The sequence below is a fragment of the Sinocyclocheilus grahami genome, unplaced genomic scaffold, assembly GCF_001515645.1.
Source record: "Sinocyclocheilus grahami isolate Dianchi unplaced genomic scaffold, SAMN03320097.WGS_v1.1 scaffold440.1, whole genome shotgun sequence".
Lineage (NCBI taxonomy): Eukaryota > Metazoa > Chordata > Actinopteri > Cypriniformes > Cyprinidae > Sinocyclocheilus > Sinocyclocheilus grahami.
The window spans coordinates 351187-359987 of NW_015505619.1; the positions used below are offsets into that span (position 1 = coordinate 351187).

At 39.0% G+C, this 8801-nt stretch overlaps 1 protein-coding gene across 1 annotated transcript in view; it reads right to left on the bottom strand.

Annotated features, from left to right (window-relative positions):
* The window catches only part of LOC107552066 (protocadherin gamma-C5-like), a 77264-nt gene that overhangs the window by 65391 nt on the left and 3072 nt on the right, over positions 1 to 8801 (bottom strand). The window lies entirely within an intron of this gene.

Here is an 8801-nt window from a genome sequence, read left to right on the forward strand (position 1 = left end):
ATCTGTCACGTGACAAATGAATGAAAGACTCTGAAGGTAAAGTCATTATTTATGTTCCCTATAAATTATCTTTGGCTGCATTATTATGATTTTCTAATTTGGAATATTATCAAGATTGCGTAGGTGGATGTGTTTGGGGAATTTGGCTGGTAAAAGTATAATATTTAATGCCACTTAAATGATTGAAATAAACTTGAAGACTTGAATAAAGATTAGTTAATTTTGATGAATGAGATCAAAGGAGAGAGTCAGTAAAATGGTCCGAACTTCCCATCACTAATATGGGGCCCTCTTGGGTAAGACATAAGCATTCTGGGTAAGAAATGAGCAAACATAATCAGTCCTATATAGGCTGACTTGGACCCTATAGTACACAAATAGGTACTATAGGAACAGATTGGGCAGTGTGTTTGGGATCTATGTGAGTACAGTATTGACTTTATTCTCCAGAGAAACAAGCAATGAGTCAGTTGAAAAGCCCTGGAATATACAAATCAAATTAAACCCACAGTGCCATCATCAATGGTCTGCAAAGCACATGCTTATCTCCATATAGTTGTTTCAAAATCTATACAAATGGTTCAAAATATCCAGAAAATGGTCACTATGCAATATGAAGAACGGGTTACAGAAAGCCAATTATCTATCACAATAATTGCATTATAGTGGCTTTGAGATGGGTAGAAGAACTCAAACCCCTAGCAAAAGCTGCCTGATTTCACAGAAGTACTCCAGAGTGTAATGGTCAGTTGGTTAGTAACAGATAATGAAATAGCCCAAGTGAAGAAAGATAGAATTGAAATTCATGTTTCTGATGGAAAAATCCAGAAATCGTGTTTGCAGCATATGACACACATGTTCAGAATAAAGTTCCATTCAGTTAGCATATTGTGTTCAGTTTTCTTTTTGAACCAACAGTACAGACTTTTCTTTTCAGTCTAGTTGGCACATGACCAACCTTCAAAGTTGAAATATGATTGAAATAATGTCAGTTGCTGTTTTAACGTTTACACAATGTTGATATGAAGTTTAATGCTAAATCATTGAAAAAAGTTTTTACCAAAAACAAATCATTAAATTTTTTTTTTAAATATCTATGTTGAATCAGTGTCATGTCATTAACAAGAAATATCTGCCTTTTGAATTATTATGATCATTAATATTTTATTTATTAGCATTTTATGATATTTTGATCAAAACACCTCTTCAAAAATCCAAATGTATATGTACAAATACTAAACAAATAATACAGCCTAAAAAATACACACGTTTCTTTAAAAAAAAAACCTCTTCAGCCCAGGGAAATCCTGCATAAAACCTACATGGGTATGTTGCACGGGGCCAACATGGAACCCGTGGACAAACCCACTTACAACCCATATTTCAGCCCATGTAGTAACCTTGTAGTACCCACATAAAAAATAAAGCTGGGGCCAAGATGGGTCTTGCGCATGTTGCCCAGTTGGGGCCCACCTGTTGTCAAGTACAATCCCACATGAAATCCATGTGGGCAATTGACATTGGGCCATTATGGAACCCGCGGACAATCCCATTTTGGGCCCACTTTTTCAGCCCATGTCAAACCCACATGGGCCCCACACACAAATGTTGGCTGGGGATTTCGAAGAGGCGTATTGTAATGGGAAAATAGTAAATTCAAAATCATTTAATCACAGTAAGTACAAAATGTCGCGTTGGTTTCGAGACACTTGACAATAATGAGCGATCTGAAAGCGTTTTCTCCTTTCCTCTCTCACTGTGAATATGGGATGATGGGGCAGGGTTAAAAATACACACAGACAAAGTGCTACGTTGACAAACAGCGTCCCTGTGAGTTTAAAACGAGCACTACAAATAAAATCACAAAAGATTACATTTTGCAGAAAGTGTTTTTTCAAAACTTTTGTGGAAAAATACTAAAATAAAAATAAAGAACAGTAGTAGCAATGTTATTTTAAAAATCTAGTTATTCTGTTGGCATGGTTTTGATTTAGCTAATGAAAATAAATAGTTTGACCCTTACTGTCTAATTTAACCTGGCAAAACTACACTATGGCGCTGTCCACGATGTGGTGCTGAAAGTGGCCTAATCTAAATAGACACTTTAGCATTACAACTACAGATAATAAAAAGATAATGTTAATAATGTTTCAAATGAATGTTTCATGTAATTAGTTTAACAATGTTTTTTTTCATACATTTTGATTTTGTTTGTTTTGTGAAGTATAAAGTATTGTTCTTACCGATGTCGAATATTCACTTTCCAACCCGTTATTTGCCTTGATTGCGCGTTGCATCGTCTCAGTGAAACTCGGGTCCACCACTAAGACATTCTGTCCACCGAGTGTAGAAAACTTACAGTCACTCTTCCTCGAGTCAGTTGTCATGCACACTTCATAATTATACCTGTGCGGCAGAGTTCCAGTGACTCCTGTGTCTGCATAATGCTGTGGATAGTACGGAATAACAGGCAGATTGGACTGATACAAGAAGCGAGATTGTCTCCATCTGTAGATTTTTACTGATATTATGACAACCAAACATGTAATAAATAGAAAAGAAACAGCAGCCAGCGCAATAACTAAATAAAAGGTCAGGTTCTCGTCATACTGTTTTTCAAGCGTAAAGTCTGTGAACTCTGACAGCACTTCAGGAAAGCTGTCAGCCACAGCCACGTTAATGGAGACCACAGCTGAAGCACGAGGCACAATCTCAGCCACCACAGAAGCACCAGTCTGTACTGGATACAGAATCTGAGGAGCGTTGTCATTCTGATCTTGAATAGTAATTTTTACTGTCGTGTTACTGCTGAGCGGATGAGAACCTCCATCTTGTGCTTTTACCCGGAAGTGGAAATCTTTGAGTTGTTCATAGTCGAAAGAGCGCACAGCTGTAATCAGTCCGCTGTCAGGATGAACTGACACGTATGATGAGACAGAGACTCCATTAACAGTGCTGTCTTCTAGAATATAAGAAACACGGGCATTCTGATTCCAATCAGCATCACTGGCTTTAACTGTAAATATAGAGAGACCAGGTGTGTTATTCTCCACCACACATGCCTCATAGTGACTTTTCTCAAAGACAGGAGCATTGTCATTCACATCTGATATTTGTAAAGACAGAGAGGCACTGCTGGAGAGCGCAGGCACCCCCTGATCAGAGCATGTGACACTGATATTGTATTCAGCATCTCTCTCTCTGTCCAGTTGCTGCTCTATACGCAGGCTGATGAAATTACTGGATGATGATATAAGAGCAAATGGAATGTTGTCATCTATGATGCAATAAATCTGGCCATTCACACCTGAGTCTGTATCATCTATTTTCATCATAGCAACAACTGTTCCAGGCGTGGAGTCCTCAGACACAGAGTTTGACATAGAGAGTAAGTTTATCACTGGTTTGTTATCATTAATGTCCAACACATTAATAATCAGCTTACAGGAATCAGAAAGCCCCCCTTGATCTTTAGCCTGGACATCAAGCTGGTAATGATTTGCTTTTTCAAAGTCAACAAGGCCATTTAAAGTTACTTCGCCACTATGTTGTTCAATAATAAACATGTTTCGCCCTGTCTCTTCAGTGCTTGCAATGTTGTACGTCACATGACCATTAGATCCCTCATCTGCGTCAGTGGCACTGACTGTGGTCAGTTTAGTCCCTTCCAGAGCATTTTCAGTTAAAATGGCTTTGTATACCTTCTGCGTAAACACAGGAGCATTATCATTAACATCTAATACAGTAACATGTATTTGAACAGTTCCAGATAACTGCGGATCACCGCCGTCAAAAGCGGTCAGCAATAACGTAACCACTACTTTCTTTTCTCTATCAAGTGGTCTCTGCAAAACCATCTCGACGTTTTTATCTCCACTTGCTTGACTGTGCAGTTCAAGGATAAAATTATCAGTTGGTTTAAGAGAATAGCTTTGAAGACCATTAATTCCTACATCCGCATCCATAGCTCTTTCTAACATGAATCTCGCGCCTGTTGCAGCCGATTCACTAATTTCAAACTCAATTCGCTTTTTCTGGAAAGTGGGTGGATTATCGTTTATATCCATAATTTCAACCGTAATCGTGTATAATTCCATGGGGTTTTCCAAAATCAGCTGAAGATGCAAAGCGCATGGGGTCGTTTTTGCACAAAGAGACTCGCGATCCATTTTCTCTTTGATAAGCAGCAAGCCAGTGTCTTTATTGAGACCAATATATTCAGTACTGTCGCCTGTATATATGCGTGCTTTTCCTGACCTCAGCCGTTGTAAATCCAAGCCCAAATCCTGCGCGATATTTCCCACAGTGGAGCCTTTGGCCACTTCTTCTGGAATGGAGTAACTGACTTGTCCTCGTGCCGAATGAAACAGGACGACGGAAAACAATACCGAATACCACATCTCGACACAATGCATTTTTTTCTTCGACTTCACCGACAAACCACAGAGAAAAAAAAGGTTCTCAACAATTTCGAAGTGACGTCTTGTAAAGGGAAAATCTAAATTCAAGTTATTTTAATCCGAGTAAGTACAAAACATCGCATTGGTTTCAATGCAATATTGAGCGATCTGAAAGCGTTGCCTCCTTTCCTCTCTCACTGTGAATATGGGATGATGGGGCAGGGTTAAAAATACGCACAGACAAAGTGCTACGTTGACAAACAGCGGCCCTGTGAGTCTAAACCGAGCACTACACACAAAACCACAGCTTATTTTTGGGAATTACAAAATTACAAATTAAAACGAAAAACAGTAAAGAATAGTAAAAATAAAGAATAGTAGTAGTAATGATATTTAAAAATCTAGTTATTCTTAACTAACGGAAAGGGAATTTTAGGCCGTTTACTAAGACTGCACTGTCCAATGTCGCTGTCCAATATGTGGTGCTGAAGGTAATCTAAATTAATATTTTAACATGACAATTACAAATAGAGATCGTATTAATATGTTTCAAATTATTATTATTATTTACCCATTTTATTGAAATATTTGATTTTGTTTGTTTGTTTGTTTTGTGAAGTATAAAGCATTGTTCTTACCGATGTCGAATATTCACTTTCCAAACCGTTATTTTCCTTGAGTGCGCGCTGCATAGTCTCAGTGAAACTCGGGTCCACCACTAAGACATTCTGTCCACCGAGTGTAGAAAACTTACAGCCACTCTTCCTCGAGTCAGTCGTCATGCACACTTCATAATTATACCCGTGCGGCAGAGTTTCAGTGACTCCTGTGCCTGCGTAATGCGGTGGATAGTACGGGATAACAGGCATATTGGACTGATATAAGAAGCGAGATTGTCTCCATCTGTAGATCTTTACTGATATTATGACAACCACACATGTGATAAATAAGAAAGAAACAGCAGCCAGTGCGATAACTAAATAAAAGGTCAGGTTCTCGTCATACTGTTTTTCATGCGTAAAGTCTGTGAACTCGGACAACACTTCAGGAAAGCCGTCGGCCACAGCCACGTTAATGGAGACCACAGCTGAACGAGAGGGCTGTCCGTTATCCTCCACAACAACAGTCAGTTTTTGTTTGACAGTATCTTTATCAGTCACTTGTCGCACAGTTCTTATTTCTCCATTCTGTAAACCCACTTCAAACAGCGCTCTGTCTGTAGCTTTCTGTAGTTTATAGGAGAGCCAGGCATTCTGTCCAGAGTCCCCATCAACAGCCACCGCTTTAGTGACAGATATCCAACATCTGCAGCACGAGGCACAATCTCAGCCACCACAGAAGCACCAGTCTGTACTGGATACAGAACCTGAGGAGCGTTGTCATTCTGATCTTCAATAATTATTTTCACTGTCGCGTTACTGCTGAGCGGAGGAGAGCCTCCATCTTGTGCTTTTACCCGGAAGTGGAAATCTTTGAGTTGTTCATAGTCGAAAGAGCGCACAGCTGTAATCAGTCCGCTGTCAGGATGAACTGACACGTATGATGAGACAGAGACTCCATTAACAGTGCTGTCTTCTAGAATATAAGAAACACGGGCATTCTGATTCCAATCAGCATCACTGGCTTTAACTGTAAATATAGAGAGACCAGGTGTGTTATTCTCCAGCACACACGCCTCATAGTGACTTTTCTCAAAGACAGGAGCATTGTCATTCACATCTGATATCTGCACACGGAGAGAGACACTGCTGGAGAGCGCTGGTAATCCCTCATCAGCACATATTACACTGATATTGTACTCAGCTTCTCTTTCTCTGTCCAATTCCTGCTCTGTTTGCAAGCTGACGAAATTGCTAGACGGAGAAGTAATAGAAAAGGGAATGTCGTCATTTAAGACGCACTGAACCTGGCCATTTAAACCTGAATCAAGATCATCAACATTTAGGACTGAAACAACAGTACCAGACTTTGACCCTTCAGATATTGAACGGGAACTAGACACAATATTAATACTAGGCGAATTATCATTAATGTCGAGAACATCGATAATTACTTTGCATTCATTAGATAGTCCTCCTTGATCTTTTGCCTGGATATTAATTTCATAATGGCGCACATTTTCATAGTCAACCAGACCATTTAAAATTAGTTCACCACTTTTTTCATTAATTAAGAATATTTCGGCCACATTTTTCTCCACTGTGTCAGATATGTAGTACGTTACTACACTGTTGGATCCTTCGTCTGTATCAGACGCGCTCACCATTGTTAATATAGTACCTTTTGTTGCATTTTCTGTTATTGTGGTTTTATATATTTTTTGTGTAAAGACAGGAGCATTATCATTAATATCTAACACAGTGATATGTATCTGCACAGTGCCGGAGAGCACCGGATCGCCTCCATCAAACGCTTCTAACAACAAAATAAGTGAGCTTTGCTTTTCTCTATCAAGTGGGTTTTGTAAAATCATCTCGACGTTTTTACTACCGTCTGCCTGATTGTGCAGTTCAAGCCGAAATGTATCAGTCGGTTTCAGCGAGTATCTCTGAAGAGCATGTGTTCCTACATCCGGATCGAAAGCTCTGCCGAGCATAAAACCAGCACCTGCCGCCGCCGATTCGCCGATTCGCTGATCTCAAATCTAAATTCCTTTCTCTGGAAACTAGGAGCGTTATCATTGATATCCGTGATTTCTATTGTAATCGTGTAAAACTCCATTGGGTTTTCCATAATCATTTGAAGATGCAAAGCACAAGGAGTTGTTTTTGCACAGAGAGATTCGCGGTCCATTTTCTCTCTGCTAAGCAGCGATCCAGTGCTTCTGTTCAGTTCAATGTAATCCGTACTGTCTCTTGAATAAATTCTCGCTTTTCCTGACTTTAGTCGTTGTAAATCCAAGCCCAAATCCTGCGCAATGTTTCCCACTATCGATCCTTTTTCCATTTCCTCAGGAATCGAGTAACTGACTTGTCCTCGCGCTATGTGAACCAGAAGAGTCAAAAACAGCACCGAGCGTCTTACAATTGCATCAGGCATTGTCTCAAACGCACCGATGATCGAATAAGAAACAACTTATCAGTGTATCCTTTAAGCCTATAAAATGAAATTAAATTGTATTGACTTGAATTATGGATGTACTCGACGAGTTATCTACAGAAAATCCGTGCAAGAAAATAATATCTGAGTGAGACGGTAGCTTTTCTTTCTTTCTCTCTTATATTATGTGATGCTGGGGGTGGTTCTGCAAAATACACAGTTTCTCCTCCATTTGTCGACGAACAGCGGCCCTCTGAGTGTAAATTAGGAATTGCAAAGCAGGTTTATATATTTATGCCTAAAGAGAATTTTAGCAAAGGCATGCACTGTTTTCTAGGTCTATTTATCTCTCATTTAAAACCAGTCATCTGAATTATCCGATGATTAAATAAATTACTTGAACCAGAAAGGCAAAAGTGAAGAATAAACCTGAAGGTATTTTAGCAAAAGTATAATACTTCCTTAATCGGAAGAACATAATGAAGATCACAGTCCTCTGTTTAATAGTAGCAGACAACTTCACACGAGGCGCTGTTCAACAAAAGTGGTGCTGAAAGGTGTCAAAATGCCTCTGCATTGTACCAAAATAATTCCGTATTTTCCAATTATTCACATTCTTCTTTTATTTATTTCACGCAGCCTACATAAAAAATACGACGCTTAACCCAATGCAGTCTAATTGTGACTCATTGGTCCACCACTAACGCCATTTCGACTACATAGAAAAAAAAGAGGGAAAAAGAGGACAATTCTCTGAGTCTTACAACACATGAAACAATTTGCAAGAACAAATTGTGTGACCGTCACGCACACTTAAGAGTTTATTTTCCTTTTCGAACAAACGTATCAACTTTACATGCACCAATGCCGAACTTTACAGTTTTCTAGTTAATTGTATGATACGATCTTGAATAGCTCGAACCAACACTAGTAATAAGCAACATAAGGAAAACAGTGTGACTTCTGCAAAAGTTCGAGATGCATGTACTAAAATGAAAAGTAAAAAAAAAAAAAAAAAAAAAAAAAAATTAAAAAAATAATAACTACTTTGATCACAAAGCTAAACATAATAATGAAAAATATAAATAATAATAATGCAAAACAATAACCTTGGTTCGCCACTGCTCTCAGAAAAAACAAGCCCCCTACTGGAGATACAGCGTGACGAACCCAACCAAGATAGCGAATAAGAGACTGAGTGCTTTCTAATGTAAAGCCTGGCAGCTTCTCCCTCATGACAGGCCTTATGTTCTCCCTCGTCTCGCTACCTTTCCCCAAACGTCGGTCCTCTGTTCCCACACATCTTCATCTTCCCGAAATAACCCCCATTTACTCACATAACAGCTTCCAGAACATTTTCGC